Raw genomic sequence first — 24,386 nt, 5'->3', positions numbered from 1 at the left:
CGGCGGGGTCAGGGATTTTTCCTGCCTCGAGATGACTGGGTGTTGTTGTGTTGTCTTCATCATCATCATTCATCCCCATTACGGTCAGAGGAAGGCAACGGCAAACCACCTCCATTAGGACCTTGCCTAGTAAGGCGGTGCGGGTCTCCCGCATCGTTCCCCTACGCTCTGTAAAGAAGCATGGGACTTCATTTCCATTTTTTTTTTCCATATGATATGATGAGAAGTGACTCATTTGACTCGTCAATCAACAACTCTTATAGAACTACATGAACAGATTGAACAGACATTGCATAACATATCCTAGGACAGTATCCACATTTGTGAAATTGACTAGATGCTAGAAACAATATCGCTCCAGGCAAATGCCGGGATGGTTCCTTTGAAAGGGCACAGCCGACTTCCTTCCCCGTTCTTCCCTAATCCGATGAGACTGATGACCTCACAGTTTGGTCTCTTCCCCCAGAACAACCCAACACAGAAACAATACTTGTATTGCCGCCTTTATTAATATGGATGTTTAAGCATGGGTCAATACCTGGTACCTGATGACTGCTTGTACTATTGATCTGTTACAACAATAGATCTAGAATGAATTGGATACCTCTAAAAGTACTGTTTTTTTCTGTTAGGGTATAATCATATCACTGAAAAGCAAAGATACCAAGTATAGATGGAGTATCTGCATAAGTCTCAAAATTTGATCACAGTATCTAGCAAAGTCTCTGACATTCCTGTGGAACTTTGTAATGGAGAATGGTACATTCCCATCATGTCTGTAAAGTAATATCAATTGTACAAAACAGAAAATGAAGCATAGAATTATGATACAAGGTAAACAATGTGGTAGAAGCTTTTTACTCTGATTTTCAAGTGATAAAATGTGGGGTAGCACAAAGCTCAGTACTTGATCCACCGCTGTTTACACTGGGCATGTGAATGATATGGCAGCATCATTAAAATAAAATGTAATCATGTACGTAGATTCCACATCCCTCATTGTAAGTAGCAGCTCAATAAATGATTTACAGTGTATTTTTAAGTAAGAAAATGCCCAGTGCAATTGGTATAGATGCACTATTAAAGATATACTAAGGACTATTTCATCCACAATTATCATTTCATTTAATAACAACAATGGAAATTCCTTGATGGAATAATACCAAAAAATAAAGGAAAGGGAACCAGTCAGTTATAGCTGGCTGATGTGCAGCACTTAAAAACACTGAGCAGAATACTAGCTGTCAGGCTCTTGCTGTTTCTCCAGCAAAAGTACACACATTCACATATCAACAAGGAAAATTCAGAATGTAATAATGGCAATATTATGAAAAAGTTATATTGCTACTCACAATGTTGAGTGACAGATGACAGGCACAACAAAAAGACTGCTGAAAATGTGAGCTTTCAGCCTAAAGGCCTTCTTATGAAGTACACAACACACACACATACATGTACACACACACACACACACACACACACACACACACACACACATGACTACTGTCGTGGCCACTGAGGTCACACGTCACACTGTGAGCAACTGCACATGTTAGAACAAGCAACCTGGGTGGTGGTAGTAAGAAGGAGGCTGAGGCAGGGAGTGAGAGGGATAGCAGAGTAAGGGAGGGGGACAGTAAAGTTCTGCTTGTGGGAGCACGCAGGGATCTGATACAGGGTAGGGCAGCTATGTGCAGTCAGAAGGTTAGATGGGGGAGGGCGGTGGGAGGTGTGTGGAGGAAGGGGAGTGGGAAAGGAGAGAAATGACGAGGGGAAATAAGACTGTGAGAAATGCAGAGGAGAAATAAGACTGTGAGAAGTGCGGAGGAGAAATAAGACTGTGGGTGTATTGGTGAGCTGTGTAGTGCTGGAGTGGAAGCAGAGAAGGGGATAGGTGGGTAAACAACAGGGACTAAAAAATGCTGAGACCAGTGGGGTTAAGAGAATATAAGATATATTTCAGGGAGAGTTCTCACCTGCACAATTCAGAAAAGCTGGTGTTGGTAGAAAGGATGCAGATGGCACTGACCACCTCCAAGAATCCCACCTTCCGGCCACAAGGGAGCACCCCCTCATGACACAGTGGCACTCAGGACTGGAGAAATCACATTCTCAGCCAGGATTTCGACTACCTCTTGTTGCACCCTTCCCACCTGTCCCACAGAGGTATTCCACCACCCACTAAACCTACACAATATCCTTGACCCCACCTACTTCACCACTGCCCTCAACCCCATGTCTCATGGCTCTTTAAACATAGATAAAAGACCTGTTCCATATATCCTCCCATCACCACCTACTCCTGTCTGGTGACAAGCATCACCTATCCCACCCTGCTCCCTCTCCATTATTACATAGTATTATTCCACTAATCTACCCATAGTTTGTTTCCCCACCCCCCTACCCCAGCCTTCTGTGAAAGCAGTCATGCAATCTACAAACTAAACTACAATCACTGTCCTGCATTCTACATGGGAATGACATGCAGCAAGCTTTCTGTTCACATAAATGGCCAGAGACAAACTGTAGCCAAGAGACTGCCAGATCACTCAGTTACTGAGCATCATTAGATTAGATTAGATTTACTTTCATTCCAATTGATCCATAGTGAGGAGGTCCTCCAGGATGTAGAACAAGTCAGAAAAACAATAATACATGACAAATATTTACAACTGAAACAAATAAGCTGATGTACCTTCCACAGGTCCCAAGTGGAATGATCGTCACTTTTTCTAATGAGCACTATATGAAAGAATCATTTTACAAACACTAATGCACTGAATTTAAAATAAAAAAGATTTTTTTTTATTTATAAGGTAATAAACATGTAATAGAACTACTACAATACTTATTTCACACACACACACACACACACACTTGTTTATAATGAACACATTACTGCACTGAAATTGTGCAGAATTTATATTGTACTTATACATACACACACACAAATCAGTCGATTCTACTGAGAAATTCACCAATGGAGTAGGAGTAGTTGGCCACCAATAAATCCTTTAGGCTTCCATTAAATTGAATTTCATTTTTTATGGCTGCTGACAAGTTATTGAAAATGTGTGTTCCTGAATAATGCACACCTTTTTGTACAAGTGTAAGTGACTTTAAATCCTTGTGAAGATTATTCTTATTTCTAGTATTGATTCCATGAATTGGGCTGTTGGTTTGAAACCCAAACAGGCTTCTGCAGGATGTTCTTGAGTTCACACCACATATAACTCTTCCTGCACATTTTTGTGCCCAGAAAACTTTAGCTTGGCCTGATGAATTACCCCAAAAAATAATCCCATATGACATTGTGGAATGAAAGTGAGCATCGTATGCCAGATTTTTCATTTTTATATCCCCTATGTCTGGCACAATTCGCATTGCAAATAGAGATTTGTTAAGATTCTCAGCAGTTCTGTGGTGTGCTCCTCCCAGCTGAATTTATTAACAAGCCATAATCCCAAGAATTTAACACTGTCCACTTCTTCTATGTGCTATCTGCTTGTCATCGTATGTTAGGCATATACTTGTGGGACACCCCTTACAAGTTCTGAACTGCATGTAGTGCGTTTTTTCAAAGTTTAGTGGCAAAAATTGGCTAGGAACCAGTGATTAATGTCCACAAATATTTTATGAGCCGATCTTTCTAAGACTACACTTAATTTGCTATTTATTATAATGTTTGTATCATCGGCAAACAATACAAACTTGGCATCTGGTAATGTTACTGATGAAAGATCATTGATATACACTCCTGGAAATTGAAATAAGAACACCGTGAATTCATTGTCCCAGGAAGGGGAAACTTTATTGACACATTCCTGGGGTCAGATACATCACATGATCACACTGACAGAACCACAGGCACATAGACACAGGCAACAGAGCATGCACAATGTCGGCACTAGTACAGTGTATATCCACCTTTCGCAGCAATGCAGGCTGCTATTCTCCCATGGAGACGATCGTAGAGATGCTGGATGTAGTCCTGTGGAACGGCTTGCCATGCCATTTCCACCTGGCGCCTCAGTTGGACCAGCGTTCGTGCTGGACGTGCAGACCGCGTGAGACGACGCTTCATCCAGTCCCAAACATGCTCAATGGGGGACAGATCCGGAGATCTTGCTGGCCAGGGTAGTTGACTTACACCTTCTAGAGCACGTTGGGTGGCACGGGATACATGCGGACGTGCATTGTCCTGTTGGAACAGCAAGTTCCCTTGCCGGTCTAGGAATGGTAGAACGATGGGTTCGATGACGGTTTGGATGTACCGTGCACTATTCAGTGTCCCCTCGACGATCACCAGTGGTGTACGGCCAGTGTAGGAGATCGCTCCCCACACCATGATGCCGGGTGTTGGCCCTGTGTGCCTCGGTCGTATGCAGTCCTGATTGTGGCGCTCACCTGCACGGCGCCAAACACGCATACGACCATCATTGGCACCAAGGCAGAAGCGACTCTCATCGCTGAAGACGACACGTCTCCATTCGTCCCTCCATTCACGCCTGTCGCGACACCACTGGAGGCGGGCTGCACGATGTTGGGGCGTGAGCGGAAGACGGCCTAACGGTGTGCGGGACCGTAGCCCAGCTTCATGGACACGGTTGCGAATGGTCCTCGCCGATACCCCAGGAGCAACAGTGTCGCTAATTTGCTGGGAAGTGGCGGTGCGGTCCCCTACGGCACTGCGTAGGATTCTACGGTCTTGGCGTGCATCCGTGCGTCGCTGCGGTCCGGTCCCAGGTCGACGGGCACGTGCACCTTCCGCCGACCACTGGCGACAACATCGATGTACTGTGGAGACCTCACACCCCACGTGTTGAGCAATTCGGTGGTACGTCCACCCAGCCTCCCGCATGCCCACTATACGCCCTCGCTCAAAGTCTGTCAACTGCACATACGGTTCACGTCCACACTGTCGCGGCATGCTACCAGTGTTAAAGACTGCAATGGAGCTCCGTATGCCACGGCAAACTGGCTGACACTGACGGCTGCGGTGCACAAATGCTGCGCAGCTAGTGCCATTTGACGGCCAACACCGCGGTTCCTGGTGTGTCCGCTGTGCCGTGCGTGTGATCATTGCTTGTACAGCCCTCTCGCAGTGTCCGGAGCAAGTATGGTGGGTCTGACACACCGGTGTCAATGTGTTCTTTTTTCCATTTCCAGGAGTGTATACAAGAAAAAGTAAGGGTCCTAAAATGGAACCTTGTGGGACCCCACATGTAATTAGTTCCCAGCTGGATGATGCCTGATAGCTTAATACGTGTTTCTTTCCTAATAACACCCTTTGTTTCCTGCCAGAGATATAAGATTTGAACCGTTTTGCAGTATTTCCTGTTACACCATAATATTCCAATTTACTTTGAAGGATATTGTGGTTTACACAGTCAAATGCCTTTGACTGATCACAAAATATACCAGTTGCCTGCAATTTTTTGTCTAATGAATTAAGTATATTTTCACTGTAAGTGTAGATAGCCTTCTCAATATCAGAACCCTTCAGAAATCCGAACTGCGACTTTAGCAGTATGTTATTTGAGATAAGATGGTTATAAAGCCAACTGTGCATTACTTTTTCTAAAATTTTTGAGAATTCTGGCAAAAATGGAATTGGACAGAAATTTGATGCTATTATTTCTCTCCCTTCTTAAACAGTAGCTTAACTTCCTCATATTTCAACCATTCAGGAAATATTCCACTGGTAAATGAGTGGTTACAAAGATAGCTTAATATGTTACTTAACTCAGAATCACATTCTTTAATTAACTTTGTTGATATTTCATCATACTCACTAGATGTTTTTGATTTTAAAGATTTTATGATGGACATTATTTCTGATGGGGTAGTGAGGGTCAAATTCATATTATGAAACTTACTTGAAATGTCTGCTCTGAGGTATTCCATAACAGCATCTACAGAATCTGACAGCCCCATCTTTTCAGTAACAGTTATAAAATAAAGTTCTGCAACACTATACACATCTGTCACCAATGTATCATTTACTCTTAAAGCTATTTGCCCCTCTTCATGTCTGGCTCTAGTGATCTCTTCTTTCACTGTATCCCATATTGTCTTTATTTTTTTTATCTGATATGACCATCTTTTCCTTGTAATATATTTGCTTTGATGTTCGTATTACAGTCTTTAACATTTTGCAGAATTTCTTGTTATCAGAACTATTTCAGATTGACAGATACAGTTTTCTTTTTTTTTTTTTTTCTTTTATATATATATATATATATATATATATATATATATATATATATATATATATATATATATAACAGAGGGAAACATTCCACGTGGAAAAAATATATCTAAAAAGAAAGATGATGAGACTTACCAAACAAAAGCGCTGGCAGGTCGATAGACACACAAACAAACACAAATATACACACAAAATTCAAGCTTTCGCAACAAACTGTTGCCTCATCAGGAAAGAGGGAAGGAGAGGGAAAGACGAAAGGATGTGGGTTTTAAGGGAGAGGGTAAGGAGTCATTCCAATCCCGGGAGCGGAAAGACTTACCTTAGGGGGAAAAAAGGACAGGTATACACTCGCACACACACACACATATCCATCCACACATACAGACACAAGCAGACACAGCACTGTCTGCTTGTGTCTGTATGTGTGGATGGATATGTGTGTGTGTGTGCGAGTGTATACCTGTCCTTTTTTCCCCCTAAGGTAAGTCTTTCCGCTCCCAGGATTGGAATGACTCCTTACCCTCTCCCTTAAAACCCACATCCTTTCGTCTTTCCCTCTCCTTCCCTCTTTCCTGATGAGGCAACAGTTTGTTGCGAAAGCTTGAATTTTGTGTGTATATTTGTGTTTGTTTGTGTGTCTATCGACCTGCCAGCGCTTTTGTTTGGTAAGTCTCATCATCTTTCTTTATATATATATATATATATATATATATATATATATATATATATATATATATATATATATATATATATACGAGATACCCCTATTCCTTGAGTAATCCATGGCCTCTTTGTAACCTTTGCTCTGACCTTGGCTAGATTTGGGGGAAAACAGTGTTCAAATACGGTAAACACTTTATTAGCAAAAATGTTATATTTTTCATTCATGCCATGAGCACTGTAAACATCAGTCCAGTGAATGTCTCTGAGGAGTGTCCTAAAATAATCAATTTTTGGCTTATTTATTACCCACTTGAGCTCAGATTTAACAGATTTTATATCCTGTTCACTATTAACATATCAATGGCTGCTTGTGAGCAATTTGCTACCCTAATGGGGAACTTAACATTGGCAGCTAAGTTGAATGATAGTGTTACTAACTCAAATAAGTTCTTATTGGGAGAGTATTTAAGGAAATCTACATTGAAATCACCAGCAACCACTATTTCTTTGTTTATGGTTGTTAAATGGGCCAGTACAGCTTCAAGGTGGTTTATGAACAGATTAGAGTTACCTGCAGGTGCTCAATACACACTTAATATTATGAAGGATTTTTTGTGAAATTCTACTTCTCTTGCACATGCTTCCATATGCTGTTCTTGGCAAAATTTATGAATGTCTGTGTTCTTAAATTTATGACAGTTCCAGATGAATGTGGCAACTCCTCCTTTCTCCATTTCTACTCTACAAAAGTGAGATGCTAACCTAAACCCTGTTACACTTAAAACTTCTATACCAGTGGTCACATGACGTTCAAAAAGGCAGATTATGTCAGCTTGGTTTGAGGGCTCTAATTCATTTATGTAGATAATTAATTTGTTAATTTTATTTCTCAGTCCTCGAATATTTTGATGCACCAAAGTTAGCTGACATTTCACATTGACTGTGTTAAAATTGGGTAGAGTTGAAATATCTGCTGATTGTTGAAAATTCTTAACCAATAGCTGTTTATGCTGATGTAATAATTAGAATTATGTTTTTTGGTTTCCTTATCAAACTGAAGGTTTGTCTCAGTCCTAATCTTTTCTGAACCCTATAACCACTGGTATTTTATCACTCATGACAGTGCCTCCCTCCTTTAACTACCCTGCTGTTTTCCTAACCAGTTTACCCTTAACTTTTCCTGTTGAGGTGAAGGCCATGCCTAGTATAATCCCACCTACTGATAGAATCAATAGGAACCACACCAATGTGTGACCCTGCACCCGACATAAGCAGCCGTTCCAACTCCAAATTATCTCTCTTGACAGAAGAGTTCAAATTCGGTTGGTCATGGCGCCCAAGAACAGATACAAACTCAGCACTAGTATGCTTCGATGCTGATGCAATCTTTGCCAGGTCACACTCTATACTGTACCCAGGATCTCTGCCCATTTTTCACTTCAGTGACTGCTTCACAGCCTGCACAGTCTGGATAATTCCTACCAACACCAGTTTTTTTCTGAATTGTGCAGGTGGGAACTCTCCCTACAATATATCCTATGTTTTCATAACTCCCTGGCCTCAGCCTTCATTAGTTCCTGTCTTTCACCTACCTATCCCCTTCGCTGATCCTGCTCCAGTACTACACAGCCTTCTATTCCACCAACTCACCTGTAGTCTTTAGGTCCCTGCATGCTCCCACAAGCATCACTTTACTGGCCCCCACCACTACCCTGCTATCTCTTCCCCTCCCTTCCCCAGCCTCCTTCTCATCCCCACCACCTAGACTACTTCTTTCATCCTGCTCAGTTACTTGGAGTGAAACCTCAATGGTCAGAGATAGTGGTCATGTGCGTATGTGAGTTGTGCTTATGTCTGCTTGTGTCTGTTATGTGGGGATGGATATGTGTGTGTGTGCGAGTGTATACCTGTCCCATTTTCCCCCAAGGTGTCTTTCCGCTCCCGGGATTGGAATGACTCCTTACCCTCTCCCTTAAAACCCACATCCTTTTGTCTTTCCCTCTCTTTCCCTCTTTCCTGATGAAGCAACTGTGGGTTGCGAAAGCTTGAAATTTGTGTGTGTGTTTGTGTTTGTTATTGTTTCTATCAATGTACCAACACTTTCGTTTGGTATATACCAAACGAAAGCATTGGTATGTTGATAGAGACACAAACACACAAACAAAATTCAAGCTTTCGCAACCCACAGTTGCTTCATCAGGAAAGAGGGAAGGAGAGCGAAAGACGAAAAGATGTGGGTTTTAAGGGAAAGGGTAAGGAGTCATTCCAATCCTGGGAGTGGAAAGACTTACCTTAGGGGGGGAAAAAGGGCAGGTGTACACTCGCACACACACACATATCCATCTGCACATATGCAGACACAAGCAGACATATGTAAAGGCAAAGAGTTTGGGCAGAGATGTCAGTTGAGGCGGAAGTATAGAGGCAAAGATTTTGTTGAATGACAGGTGAGGTATGAGTGGCGGCAACTTGAAATTAGCGGAGGTTGAGGCCTGGTGGGTAACAGGAAGAGAGGATATATTGAAGGGCAAGTTCCCATCTCCAGAGTTCTGATAGGTTGGTGTTAGTGGGAAGTATCCAGATTACCCGGACGGTGTAACATTGTGCCAAGATGTGCTGGCCGTGCACCAAGGCATGTTTGGCCTGAGGGTGATCCTCATTACCAACAAACACTGTCTGCAACAAGCCTGACTATTGATTAGCAATTATTTAGAGCAGTTGTCTGAGTGAGTGGATGGCGGTGGGGAGGGAGCAGGCAAAGGTACATGAGTTGAGGAATGGGTAGTGGCATAGTGTGAGACAGGTTTTGTGAAGCAGAGGCTGCACAAGAAAATGAAAGGGGTTCAGAGGATAAACCACATAAGAGGTAGAGAGAGGGAGGAAGGGAAAAGGAAGGGGAAGAAAGGAGATGAGAGTGAAGCTGAAGGGGGAGAAAGGGAGGGAGAGAGAAAGGAGAGGGGTGGAAAAGGGGGAGGAGAGAAAAGAGAGTGAGTCTATTCAGGCAACTGCCCTCAATAACCAATAATGAACAGATTGTCCCACCACATCTACAAGTGTGAATGTCTGGGTATCTGTGTGGATGTACAAGGGATTTGCACACTATAGCAAAAGAAAGAGCAAGAGCTCGAAAGTTAGTTTAAATACTGTATCCTGTTGAGTGTTTTGTGCACCACACATCAGTCAGGTAGAGCAGCAAATGTGCATATAAAAAGATCACTGAAACTCTATCTCAAATTAAACTGTCCACCAACACTAAACAGGAAACGGTAGAACAGCATGAAAGGAGTCAAAGATGATTATATAATGCAGGCTTTCATTGTCAGTATTTGTATCATTGGTGATTTTTCTTAAAGACTGGCAACCTGGATAAATCTGCCGTAGCAGATCATGCTCTAGGACCAGGGAACCACCAAATTTGTTTCCCAAATACCATGGTTTTATCAGGATCTAAACATTACTATGCTAGGATGCATTCAGAAGCCTAAACAAATTCTAATAGTAAAGAACAAAGGTTGAAATTAGACAAGTTCTGGGCCTAAGTGGTAAATAAAAGAAACATCATCAACTTGTCCCCACTAAAAGTTCCATAACACACAATGGAGTGACTCCACAAACTTAGGCAGTAGTATAATGACATCACAGACTGACGGGTTGCATGGATACATATAAACAGTTTGGCTTTCTGAGCCTGTTTGATTTTTAGCTGTCTTCTGAGTCATTATAGCCTCTGATAATGCCTTCACCATTGGAATACAAAATGTTAAGCAGAAAATCATACCTTGAAACATGAGCTAATGCCCATAAAACAAAAATCACCAGTAATTCAAATACGATTATCACATCAACAGTACAAGACTGTGACTGGCTGATAAAGATGCTGCTAAAGCTGGGTGCTTATTATACAACAGACTGCAGATAATTTAAAAATGCGAAGGAACTACCAGTCTTCAAAACAAAACTAAGAGAATACTATAAACAGGATATTTGTACAGTGTTAAGGAATATTTTGAGACTAGTCCAAAAGAACTTGAAATTTTAGTATTAAGGCATTATTCTGGGAAATGTGCTACATGTAATGTGTCAAAAATGCAGAACATTAAACAATGGAAAGTTCAGGTTGGATTATCAACAGTATTATGAAAAGGATAGATTGCTACTAATCATGAAAATGACACTTTGAGTTTGCAGATAGGCACAATGATAAGACCATTATATATTGGGCTTCTGACCAAGGGTTTCTTCAGAAAGGAATCACACACACACATTCATGAAAGCCAGAACACCTCGTGCACACATGACCGTTATCTCCGTCTATAATCTAGAGTGCTACTTCCATCTGAGTATCGAAGGAAATTGACGGAGATCCAAAATGTGAAATAATTTGGGTGAAGGTCACGGTTAAAGCAGGCTCAGACGTGGTAATTGGATGTCTCTATAGGCCCCCTGGCTCAGCAGCTGTTGTGGCTGAGCATCTGAAGTATAATTTGGAAAATATTTCGAGTAGATTTCCCCACCATGTTATAGTTCTGGATGGAGATTTTAATTTGCCGGATATAGACTAGGAGACTAAAATGTTCATAACAGGTGGCAGGGACAAAGAATCCAGTGAAATTTTTTAAGTGCTTGATCTGAAAACTACCTCAAGCAGTTAAACAGAGAACCGACTCGTGGCAATAACATATTAGCCTTCTGGTGACAAAAAGACCCGAACTATTTGAAACAGTTAACACAGAACAGGGAATCAGCTATCATAAAGTGGTTACTGCATCAATGATTTCAGCCATAAATAGAAATATTAAAAAAGGTAGGAAGATTTTTCTGTTTAGCAAAAGTGACAAAAAACAGATTTCAGAGTACCTGATGGCTCAACACAAAAGATCGTAAGAGATGGAAAAGAGTCACCGTGGTACAGCAACCGAGTTAGAAAACTGCTGCGGAAGCAAAGGCTGTGTACCGTAGGCCTCTAGAAGAGCATAGCATTCCAAAGGATTGGAAAAGGGCACAGGTCATCCCCGTTTTCAAGAAGGGACGTCAAACAGATGTGCAGAACTATAGACCTATATCTCTAACGTCTATCAGTTGTAGAATTTTGGAACACGTATTATGTTCGAGGATAATGACTTTTCTGGAGACTAGAAATCTACTCTGTAGGAATCAGCATGGGTTTTGAAAAAGATGATCGTGTGAAACCCAGCTCGTGCTATTCGTCCACGAGACTCAGAGGGCCATAGACACGGGTTCCCAGGTAGATGCCGTGTTTCTTGACTTCCGCAAGGCGTTCGGTACAGTTCCTCACAGTCGTTTACTGAACAAAGTAAGAGCATATGGACTATCAGACCAATTGTGTGATTGGATTGAAGAGTTCCTAGATAACAGAATGCAGCATGTCATTCTCAATGGAGAGAAGTCTTCCGTAGTAAGAGTGATTTAAGATGTGCCGCAGGAGAGTGTCGTAGGACTGTTGCTATTCACAATATACATAAATGACCTTGTGGATGACATCAGAAGTTCACTGAGGCTTTTGCGGATGATGCTGTGGTATATCGAGAGGTTGTAACAATGGAAAATTGTACTGAAATGCAGGAGGATCTGCAGCGAATTGACGCCTGGTGCAGGGAATGGCAATTAAATCTCAATGTAGACAAGTGTAATGTGCTGCAAATACATAGAAAGAAAGATCCCTTATCATTTAGCTACAATATAGCAGGTCAGCAACTGGAAGCAGTTAATTCCATAAATTATCTGGGAGTACGCATTAGGAGTGATTTAAAATGGAATGATCATATAAAGTTGATCGTCGGTAAAGCAGATGCCAGACTGAGATTCATGGGAAGAATCGTAAGGAAATGCAATCCAAAAACAAAGGAAGTAGGTTACAGTACGCTTGTTCGCCCACTGCTTGAATATTGCTCACCAGTGTGGCATCCGTACCAGATAGGGTTGATAGAAGAGATAGAGAAAATCCAACGGAGAGCAGCGCACTTGGTTACAGGATCATTTAGTAATCGCGAAAGAGTTACGGAGATGATAGATAAACTCCAGTGGAAGACTCTGCAGGAGAGACGCTCAGTGGCTGGGTACGGGATTTTGTTGAAGTTTCGAGAACATACCTTCACCAAGGAGTCAAGCAGTATATCACTCCCTCCTACGTATATCTCGCGAAGAGACCATGAGGATAAAATCAGAGAGATTAGAGCCCACATAGAGGCATACCAACAATCTTTCTTTCCATTAACAATACAAGACTGGAATAGAAGGGAGAACCGATAGAGGTACTCAAGGTACCCTCCGCCACACACCGTCAGGTGGCTTGCGGAGTATAGATGTAGATGTAGATGTAGATGACACAGTTGAATTTGGGCCAGAGTTAGCGGTCATGCGTATGTGCTTGGTTGTATGAATCTGTATGTGTTTCCTTCCTGAAGATAGCTTTGGCTGAAAGTTCAACGTCTGACTGTCTTTTCATTGTGCCTGTCTGCAACTCAACTATCATCTTTATAGTGAGTAGCAATATATCTTTTTCATAAAAGTGCACAAGACATTTTCTTATGTTTGAGCAACTTTCAAGCACTGCATGAATTACATTAGTAATAAAGTCTTTGTTTTGCCATTATTTTCATTCATTATTTATAAATACATGTTTGTGTCAGGAAGTTGTTTCGGAAAGTATTTGTGTGGAGTGTAGCCATGTATGGAAGTGAAACATGGGCAATAAATAGTTTGGACAAGAAGAGAACAGAAGTTTTCGAAATGTGGTGCTACAGAAGAATGCTGAAGATTAGATGGGTAGATCACATAACTAATGAGGAGGCATTGAATAGAATTGGGTAGAAGAGGAGTTTGTGGCACAACTTGACTAGAAGAAGGTATCGGTTGGTAGGAAATGTTCTGAGGCATCAAGGGATCACCAATTTAGTATTGGAGTGCAGCGTGGAGGGTAAAAATCATAGAGCTGGACTAAGAGATGAATACACTAAGCCGATTCAGAAGGATGTAGGTTGCAGTAGGTACTGGGAGATGAAGAGGCTTGCACAGGATAGAGTAGCATGGAGAGCTGCATCAAACCAGTCTCAGGACTGAAGACCACAACAACAACAACAACAACATGTTTGTGTAGGTCTATTGGGAATTAATGTAATTGCTGAAATTGTAATTTACTCTGTAACTGTAAATTGTAAAATCAAATATCACTCTAAACATTGATCAAGGGATAAATGGACAAATAAATAAAATTTGACCTCATTCACATATCTCCGCATTTGTAATGGGTGTTGTTACCTCTTTCAGGAAATACTTCTTGACTCACTGATTGTTTTAAAAAAAATTCATGAGAGCACTGATACATCAGCACAAGGTTATTATATTTTGGTTTAAATAAGCTTACTGGACAAAATATTAGTCATCCATTAAAAGAACACGCTGTTCACTTTGAAATACTGTATTTGATGTAGCATCTTGTTCCAATTACTGAATACATTTCAGAATGGAATAATGGTGATCAGTTATCAAGATGGCAAGTGAAACAAAATAGTGTGCCCTTAGGCTGGTTGAACAAAAAATCATTTTCTTTTTTGTTTTGCCCCATTTGGTTACATTAAAACTCAAGCAAGAAAGAAAGAAAATGCAAGGAGAACTGCATTCCAACATCTCTTTAAGAAAATTTGGAGCTATTTAATTCAGTTGTTTAACGGTCTTGTTCAGAACTAAATAAGTACTGAAATTGGATAAACATCCAAATCACCTTCTCCTCCCTTTCTCTGTCCATCTCCTCCTCATCCTCTCTTGCTCTATCTCCTCATCCTTCCCCCCTTTCTGTCCATCACCTCTCCACCCTCTCTCTCTCTCTCTCTCTCTCTCTCTCTCTCTCTCTCTCTCTCTCACTCTCACTCTCTATCTACCTATCTATCTTATCTATCTATCTATCTATCTATCTATCTATCTATCTATCCACCTATCTATCTCTTCCTGCCCTCCTTTCTCTCCATCATCTCCTCTCACTTCTCTTCGTCCATCTCCATCTTCCCCCTCTCTATGTCCATTTCCTGTTCCCACCTCTCTCTATCCACCTCCTCTTCCCTCCTCTCTCTGATCTTAAACCTTGTTTATTGTTATTGCAGACTCACATTTTATTAAAAAATCTGGCAAGCCATATACAGAACATTTCTGTTTTCTATGGAAACCAAATGCAAGGAAGAAAAGAAAATTACGTATTGTTGTTGATACAAATTTTTTAAAAATATGTGTAATTAGAAAGAACATAAATGGGAGAAACAGTGTGTCTGACTATTGGAAAGAAAAGAAAATCACACATTTTCACAGTTGAGTACAGCACAGGGTTTTCTACATCAGAATCAGTTTTAACAGAAAACCTGTACATTGTTCTTTAAAAAGTATCGAAGCCATATCAGTCCAAATATCTAAAATATAAACTATTTCAATCCAAATGTTCATTAGAGTAGTGTGTAAAAATTTGAAGTAAATTGCTCAAGAACTTTTTCAAGATTTTTGTTAATAATGTTTTCCCTTTATATATTACATTTACATATGAAAAATATGCACAGTGTATGTCTGTCTGAATGTTAATTGGAGTATTGTGTAAAAATTTGAAGTATCGCTTTCAAGAACCTTTCAATACAGGGTGTTTATAAATGAATATTGGGATTTTAATGCTTTATGATATTTATTACATTAAACTTGTAGTTATAAATGATATGTCAAATGAAAGAGCAACTCAAACAGTTGTGTTTGGCACCAGTGTGCATGCACAGTGCACAATGGTTCCGCCACAATGCGCTAGACAGCGGTAGTAGCGAAGATGGCGACTAGTGAACAGAAAGCGTTTTGTGTTTTGCAGTTTGCAAAGACCGAATATGTAGTTACTGCGCAATGTGCATTCTGGCTGAAGTTCGGTTGTGTTCCTCCAAGTGATAATAACATTCATAGATGGTATCATCAGTTTGAAGATACCAGCTGCCTTTGTAAAGGGAAGAGCACAAGGTGACGAAGAGTTAGTGAAGAGACTGTTGAGTGAGTGAGAGAGTCATTCACTCATAGCCCTAAGAAATCAATCCGGAAGGCTAGTCATGAATTACACATTCCTGTGTCGACTGTTTGGAAAGTTGTAAGAAAATGCGTACAACTATGTCCTTACCGTTTACAGTTATTACAGGCTCTAAAGCCAGCAGACAATGGCTTATGTACCAACTTCGCAAACAGAATGTTGTTTCATGACGATGAAGATTTTCTGGAACATGTTGCCTTCAGTGATGAATTGGCGTTTCACCTTAGTGGACATGTTAACACTCACAATGTGTGCATCTGGGGCTAAGAAGATCCTCACGAGGTGGTCCAAATGCAACGAGATTCCCCTAAAGTGATTGTTTTTTGTGCCGTATCCCAGTGGAAAGTTTATGGGTCTTTCTTTTTTGGTGAACCTACTGTAACTGGCACTTCTTACCTTGATACACTAGAGCAACTTCTCTTCCTTCAGTCAGAAGAAGGTGACCCAGAGAATTTCATTTTCCAGCAAGATAGTGTGCTACCTCACTGGCATAGCGAAGTACGCGATTGGTTGAACTTTACTATACCCAAGTGCTGGATAGACCACAAGGGGCCCAATGACAGGGCTTGTTTTGCATGGCCTCCACGTTCACCCAACCTAACGCCATGCGATTTTTTCCTTTGGGGCTTCATCAAGGATCGTGTGTACATGCCTCCATTATCAGCAGACCACCCTGAATTAAGAAACCGGATTGAAGCAGCTGTTGCTACAATCACTGAAGACACACTTATCAACGTTTGAGAAGAACTCGGCTATAGACTTGATGTGTGCCATGTGACAAATGGTGCTCACATTGAACATTTATAAGGTTCTTGGTAAAACTGAGTTGCTCTTTCATTTGATATATCATTTATAACTGTAAGTTTAATATAATAAATATTATAAAGTGTTAAAACCCCGATAGTAATTTATAAACACCCTGTATTTTTTATATATATTACATATATACTTATATACTGTATACATCAAAAATGTCTAAGCTATGTCTATCCAAGCATTCGTTAGAGTAGCCTATAAAAATTTTCAAGATTTTCGTAACAACGTTTCCCCATTGTATACTACATATATAATTATATATTACGTATATTAAAAAATATGTAGCCAATACCCATATGATTGTTAGAGTATTGTGTAAAAATTTGAAATAAATTGGCCAAGAAAATTTTTATGTTTTGGTACCATTTCCTCTTTACATATCACACATCCAGTTATATGTTAAAAAGTGTATAGCCCATGTCTGTCCCAAAGATCAGCAGAGTATGATGCAAAAATCTGAAGTAAATTAGTCCAGAACTTTTAGAGATTTTTGATAAGAGTATTTCCCCATAAATATATATATATATATACACTCCTGGAAATGGAAAAAAGAACACATTGACACCGGTGTGTCAGACCCACCATACTTGCTCCGGACACTGCGAGAGGGCTGTACAAGCAATGATCACACGCACGGCACAGCGGACACACCAGGAACCGCGGTGTTGACGTCGAATGGCGCTAGCTGCGCAGCATTTGTGCACCGCCGCCGGCAGTGTCAGCCAGTTTGCCGTGGCATACGGAGCTCCATCGCAGTCTTTAACACTGGTAGCATGCCGCGACAGCGTGGACGTGAACCGTATGTGCAGTTGACGGACTTTGAGCGAGGGCGTATAGTGGGCATGCGGGAGGCCGGGTGGACGTACTGCCGAATTGCTCAACACGTGGGGCGTGAGGTCTCCACAGTACATCGATGTTGTCGCCAGTGGTCGGCGGAAGGTGCACGTGCCCATCGACCTGGGACCGGACCGCAGCGACGCACGGATGCACGCCAATACCGTAGGATCCTATGCAGTGCTGTAGGGGACCGCACCGCCACTTCCCAGCAAATTAGGGACACTGTTGCTCCTGGGGTATCGGCGAGGACCATTCGCAACCGTCTCCATGAAGCTGGGCTACGGTCCCGCACACCGTTAGGCCGTCTTCCGCTCACGCCCCAACATCGTGCAGCCCGCCTCCAGTGGTGTCGCGACAGGCGCGAATGGAGGGACGAATGGAGACGAGTCGTCTTCAGCGATGAGAGTCGCTTCTGCCTTGGTGCCAATGATGGTCGTATGCATGTTTGGCGCCGTGCAGGTGAGCGCCACAATCAGGACTGCATACGACCGAGGCACACAGGGCCAACACCCGGCATCATGGTGTGGGGAGCGATCTCCTACACTGGCCGTACACCACTGGTGATCGTCGAGGGGACACTGAATAGTGCACGGTACATCCAAACCGTCATCGAACCCATCGTTCTACCATTCCTAGACCGGCAAGGGAACTTGCTGTTCCAACAGGACAATGCACGTCCGCATGTATCCCGTGCCACCCAACGTGCTCTAGAAGGTGTAAGTCAACTACCCTGGCCAGCAAGATCTCCGGATCTGTCCCCCATTGAGCATGTTTGGGACTGGATGAAGCGTCGTCTCACGCGGTCTGCACGTCCAGCACGAACGCTGGTCCAACTGAGGCGCCAGGTGGAAATGGCATGGCAAGCCGTTCCACAGGACTACATCCAGCATCTCTACGATCGTCTCCATGGGAGAATAGCAGCCTGCATTGCTGCGAAAGGTGGATATACACTGTACTAGTGCCGACATTGTGCATGCTCTGTTGCCTGTGTCTATGTGCCTGTGGTTCTGTCAGTGTGATCATGTGATGTATCTGACCCCAGGAATGTGTCAATAAAGTTTCCCCTTCCTGGGACAATGAATTCACGGTGTTCTTATTTCAATTTCCAGGAGTGTATATATATATATATATATATATATATATATATATATATATATATAGAGAGAGAGAGAGAGAGAGAGAGAGAGAGAGAGAGAGAGAGAGAGAGAGACACATTCCACGTGGGAAAAATATATCTAAAAACAAAGATGATGTGACTTACCAAACGAAAGCGCTGGCACGTCGATAGACACACAAACAAACACAAACATACACACAAAATTCAAGCTTTCGCAACAAACTGTTGCCTCATCAGGAAAGAGGGAAGGAGAGGGAAAGACGAAAGGATGTGGGTTTTAAGGGAGAGGGTAAGGAGTCATTCCAATCCCGGGAGCGGAAAGACTTACATTAGGGGAAAAGAGGACGGGTATACACTCGCACACACACACATATCCATCCACACATATACAGACACAAGCAGACATATTTAAAGACAAAGAGTTTCAAACTCTTTGTCTTTAAATATGTCTGCTTGTGTCTGTATATGTGTGGATGGATATGTGTGTGTGTGCGAGTGTATACCCGTCCTCTTTTCCCCTAATGTAAGTCTTTCCGCTCCCGGGATTGGAATGACTCCTTACCCTCTCCCTTAAAACCCACATCCTTTCGTCTTTCCCTCTCCTTCCCTCTTTCCTGATGAGGCAACAGTTTGTTGCGAAAGCTTGAATTTTGTGTGTATGTTTGTGTTTGTTTGTGTGTCTATCGACATGCCAGCGCTTTCGTTTGGTAAGTCACATCATCTTTGTTTATATATATATATATATATATATATATATATATATATATATATAGGGAAACATTCCACGTGGGAAAAATATATCTAAAAACAAAGATGATGTGACTTACCAAACGAAAGTTGGTTGGTTTTAGTGGAAAGTATCCAGATAACCCGGACAGTGTAACACTGTGCCAAGATGTGCTGGCCATGCACCAAGGCATGTTTAGCCACAGGGTGATCATCATCACCAACAAACACTGTCTGCCTGTGTCCATTCATGTGAATGGACAGTTTGTTGCTGGTCATTCCCACATAGAAAGCTTCACAGTGTAGGCAGGTCAGTTGGTAAATCACGTGGGTGCTTTCACACATGGCTCTGCCAGCACTTTCGTTTGGTAAGTCACATCATCTTTGTTTTTATATATTTAGAGGGAAACATTCCGCGTGGGAAAAATATATCTAAAAACAAAGATGATGTGACTTATGAAACGAATGCGCTGGCAGGTTGATAGACACATAAACATACACACAAAATTCAAGCTTTCGCAACCAACGGTTGCTTCATGAGGAAAGAGGGAAGGAGAGGGAAAGACGAAAGGATGTGGGTTTTAAGGGAGAGGGTAAGGAGTCATTCCAATCCTGGGAGCGAAAAGACTTACCTTAGGGGGAAAAAAGGACAGGTATACACTCACCACACACACATATCCATCTGCACATACACAGACACAAGCAGACATTTGTAAAGGCAAAGAGTTTGGGCAGAGATGTCAGTCGAGGCGAAAGTACAGAGGCAAAGATGTTGTTGAAAGATAGGTGAGGTATGAGTGGCGGCAACTTGAAATTAGCGGAGGTTGAGGCCTGGTGGATAACGAGAAGAGAGGATATACTGAAGGGCACGTTCCCATCTCCGGAGTTCTGACGGGTTGGTTTTAGTGGAAAGTATCCAGATAACCCAGACGGTGTAACACTGTGCCAAGATGTGCTGGCCATGCACCAAGGCATGTTTAGCCACAGGGTGATCATCATTACCAACAAACACTGTCTGCCTGTGTCCATTCATGCGAATGGACAGTTTGTTGCTGGTCATTCCCACATAGAAAGCTTCACAGTGTAGGCAGGTCAGTTGGTAAATCACGTGGGTGCTTTCACACGTGGCTCTGCCTTTGATCGTGTACACCTTCCGGGTTACAGGACTGGAGTAGGTGGTGGTGGGAGGGTGCATGGGACAGGTTTTACACCGGGGGCGGTTACAAGGGTAGGAGCCAGAGGGTAGGGAAGGTGGTTTGGGGATTTCATAGGGATGAACTAAGAGGTTACGAAGGTTAGGTGGACAGCGGAAATACACTCTTGGTGGAGTGGGGAGGATTTCATGAAGGATGGATCTCATTTCAGGGCAGGATTTGAGGAAGTCGTATCCCTGCTGGAGAGCCACATTCAGAGTCTGATCCAGTCCCGGAAAGTATTCTGTCACAAGTGGGGCACTTTTGGGGTTCTTCTGTGGGAGGTTCTGTGTTTGAGGGGATGAGGAAGTGGCTCTGGTTATTTGCTTCTGTACCAGGTTGGGAGGGTAGTTACGGGATGCGAAAGCTGTTTTCAGGTTGTTGGTGTAATGGTTCAGGGATTCTGGACTGGAGCAGATTCGTTTGCCACGAAGACCTGGGCTGTAAGGAAGGGACCGTTTGATGTGGAATGGGTGGCAGCTGTCATAATGGAGGTACTGTTGCTTGTTGGTGGGTTTGAGGTGGACGGACGTGTGAAGCTGGCCATTGGACAGATGGAGGTCAACATCAAGGAAAGTGGCATGGGATTTGGAGAAGGACCAGGTGAATCTGATGGAAGCAAAGGAGTTGAGGTTGGAGAGGAAATTCTGGAGTTCTTCTTCACTGTGAGTCCAGATCATGAAGATGTCATCAATAAATCTGTACCAAACTTTGGGTTGGCAGACCTGGGTAACCAAGAAGGCTTCCTCTAAGCGACCCACAAATAGGTTGGCGTATGAGGGGGCCATCCTGGTACCCATGGCTGTTCCCTTCAATTGTTGGTATGTCTGGCCTTCAAAAGTGAAGAAGTTGTGGGTCAGGATGAAGCTGGCTAAGGTAATGAGGAAAGAGGTTTTAGGTAGAGTGGCATGTGATCGGCGTGAAAGGAAGTGCTCCATCGCAGCGAGGCCCTGGATGTGTGGGATATTTGTGTATAAGGAAGTGGCATCAATGGTTACAAGGATGGTTTCCGGGGGTAACAGATTGGATAAGGATTCCAGGTGTTCAAGAAAGTGGTTGGTGTCTTTGATGAAGGATGGGAGACTGTATGTAATGGGTTGAAGGTGTTGATCTACATAGGCAGAGGTACGTTCTGTGGGGGCTTGGTAACCAGCTACAATGGGGCGGCCGGAATGATTGGGTTTGTGAATTTTAGGAAGAAGGTAGAAGGTAGGGGTGCGGGGTGTCGGTGGGGTCAGGAGGTTGATGGAGTCAGGTGAAAGGTTTTGTAGGGGGCCTAAGGTTCTGAGGATTCCTTGAAGCTCTGCCTGGACATCAGGAATGGGAATAGAGGGAAACATTCCACGTGGGAAAAATATATCTAAAAACAAAGATGATGTAACTTACCAAACGAAAGCGTTGGTACGTTGATAGAAACAATAACAAACACACACATATATGTATGTGTGTGCGAGTGTATACCTGTGCTTATATATATCTATATAGATATATATATAAAACAAAGGTGATGTGACTTACCAAATGAAAGTGCTGGCAGGTCGACAGACACACAAACAAACACAAACATACACACAAAATTCAAGCTTTCGCAACAAACTGTTGCCTCATCAGGAAAGAGGAAACGAGAGGGAAAGATGAAAGGATGTGGGTTTTAAGGGAGAGGGTAAGGAGTCATTCCAATCCCGGGAGCGGAAAGACTTACCTTGGGGGAAAAAAGGATAGGTATACACTCTCACACACACACATATCCATCCGCACATACACAGACACGAGCAGACACACACACACACACACACACACACATATATATATATATATATATATATATATATATATATATATATATATATATATATATAATCTGGGACAGCAGAACTTTTATACATCGAAACTAAATAAACCAGGATAGAAATGATGGAATCTGTAAAAAGTAGTATTTGGGAACATTTTATCATCAGAATAATAATCTTAATAGTTTAATCCTTTTATCCATAGACATTCTTGAATTCATTCTTGAATCAGTGTAACTGTTACTTTTAAGTTTGTCAAATTGATGCTACTATTATCATTGATAAGTTTGTCATGTTGACAATAAAAATCACTTTCTTGCATTGCTTCAGAGGTTTTCATCGTGTCTTATTGATATAAGTGAAGTGATGCAATTGTTGTGATTTCGTATTAGTGGCTTCATTCACCTAACTTCTGTCATTCTAGAATTCATTCTGCAATTGATATAGCTATTATCTTCGATAAGTTTGTCGAGTAGTAATAATGTCTTCCCGAAAATAATCTTAACTTTTCTTAGCCAAATGAACACGTCTGAGAAGATGAACAGTAAGTGAATAATAATGTGAAGAGTGTGTAGCACCACAGTATTCTAGAATTGCATCACCCCAATCTCAAGAGACTTCTTGTGAATTCTAATCATCTTTGAATGCTAATATATCCTGTAATGCTGCATTGTAGTCTGTAGAGAATAATGTAGAATGTGAATGTCATTTGAGTGCAGGCCAATCTCACCACACTGCAGCTTGTAGTGTGGAGACTCAGGAAGAATGTGAGATTTGATAATACTCTGATCTCTTAGGCACCATGAGACTTCCCAATCTGTAGAGACCATTTCCGAATGGAAACTGCATTTGGCCAGTGATTGCACCTGTCATGAAATCTCACTTTCTCTTGAAATGCACCAGGAAAGAGAAGCACATTTATCTGCTGACCATAGCCATCATGAAATTTTGCAGCTATTGGAGACAGATGAGCAGCACAAGCTTTTTTTATCAGCTGACCAGAGCTGTCATGATATTTTGTAATTTTGCAGACAAAAGAGCAGCACAAGCTTCATTTGCCTGCTGAGCATTGCCACCATGAACGTTCATGTCTTTTGGAGACAGAAGAACAACATGAGCTTCGTTTGTTCACTGAGCATAATCACCATAAAAATTGAGGGCTTTTGGAGACAGATGAGCAACAGGAGTTTCGTTTGTCTGCTGAGCATAGTCTCCATGAAAATTCAGCTTTTGAAGACAGATGAGTATCATGAGCTTTGTCTGTCTGCTACTCAGAGCCACTACCATCACTTGAAACAAGAAAGGAGTCATTTATAGAAAGTGCAACTAACACAATCCAGTGAGACATTTGCAGTTAGAGGAAGACTGACTAAGTGATGCCATTCTTAGGCTGTCAGTCAATGATGATGACAAGTTGATGATGTACAATCCTGAGCAGCTGCCATGGCTAGAAGTAGAGAAAAGTGAATTTGACTATGATTCAGTAATAACGTATATAAGTTTTTCTCAGCTTGACTATATGAATGAAATATACATTCATTGCCATGTTTTGAAGTAGCATGGAGAACCCAAGGGAATCTGCTGTTCATCTGACAAAGTTCGCCTGGAAAGAATACAAGACTCACCAGAGCCATTGACAGAGTTATTAAGTGAAGAACATCCACTATTGTAACACTTTTTGGTGAGGACTCAGGAAGGTGGCAATCCCCGTGTGCAAGAATTCTTGGACATTTTATTAAACATTGACAAGCTTATATTGCCCAAACTTAATGGATTAGTGCCTTTGTCAGAGAGTGTTTGTTTAATTGTTCCTTCAGTGGAGGAGCTTATTCATTTCATTTGTGGAGATGTATCCCAAACAACAAGTCACAAGAATTATTGGTTTTGTGAACAAGCAACACTGACATCCAAATGATTAAGTAGCTGCTATAAACCACGGCATTTTGGAAAAAATTGATGGGAATGAGGTGGT

The 24,386-nt window shown here is 41.9% G+C and overlaps 1 protein-coding gene across 1 annotated transcript in view; it reads left to right on the top strand.

The window, feature by feature from the left end:
* LOC126252326 (dynein axonemal assembly factor 4-like) overlaps positions 1-24,386 on the top strand; it is a 130,992-nt gene that overhangs the window by 48,260 nt on the left and 58,346 nt on the right. The gene's annotated exons all lie outside the window — the stretch shown is intronic.

Source organism: Schistocerca nitens, chromosome 4 (genome assembly GCF_023898315.1).
Source record: "Schistocerca nitens isolate TAMUIC-IGC-003100 chromosome 4, iqSchNite1.1, whole genome shotgun sequence".
In the NCBI taxonomy this organism is placed as follows: domain Eukaryota; kingdom Metazoa; phylum Arthropoda; class Insecta; order Orthoptera; family Acrididae; genus Schistocerca; species Schistocerca nitens.
This window is presented reverse-complemented; position numbering and strand designations above follow the sequence as displayed.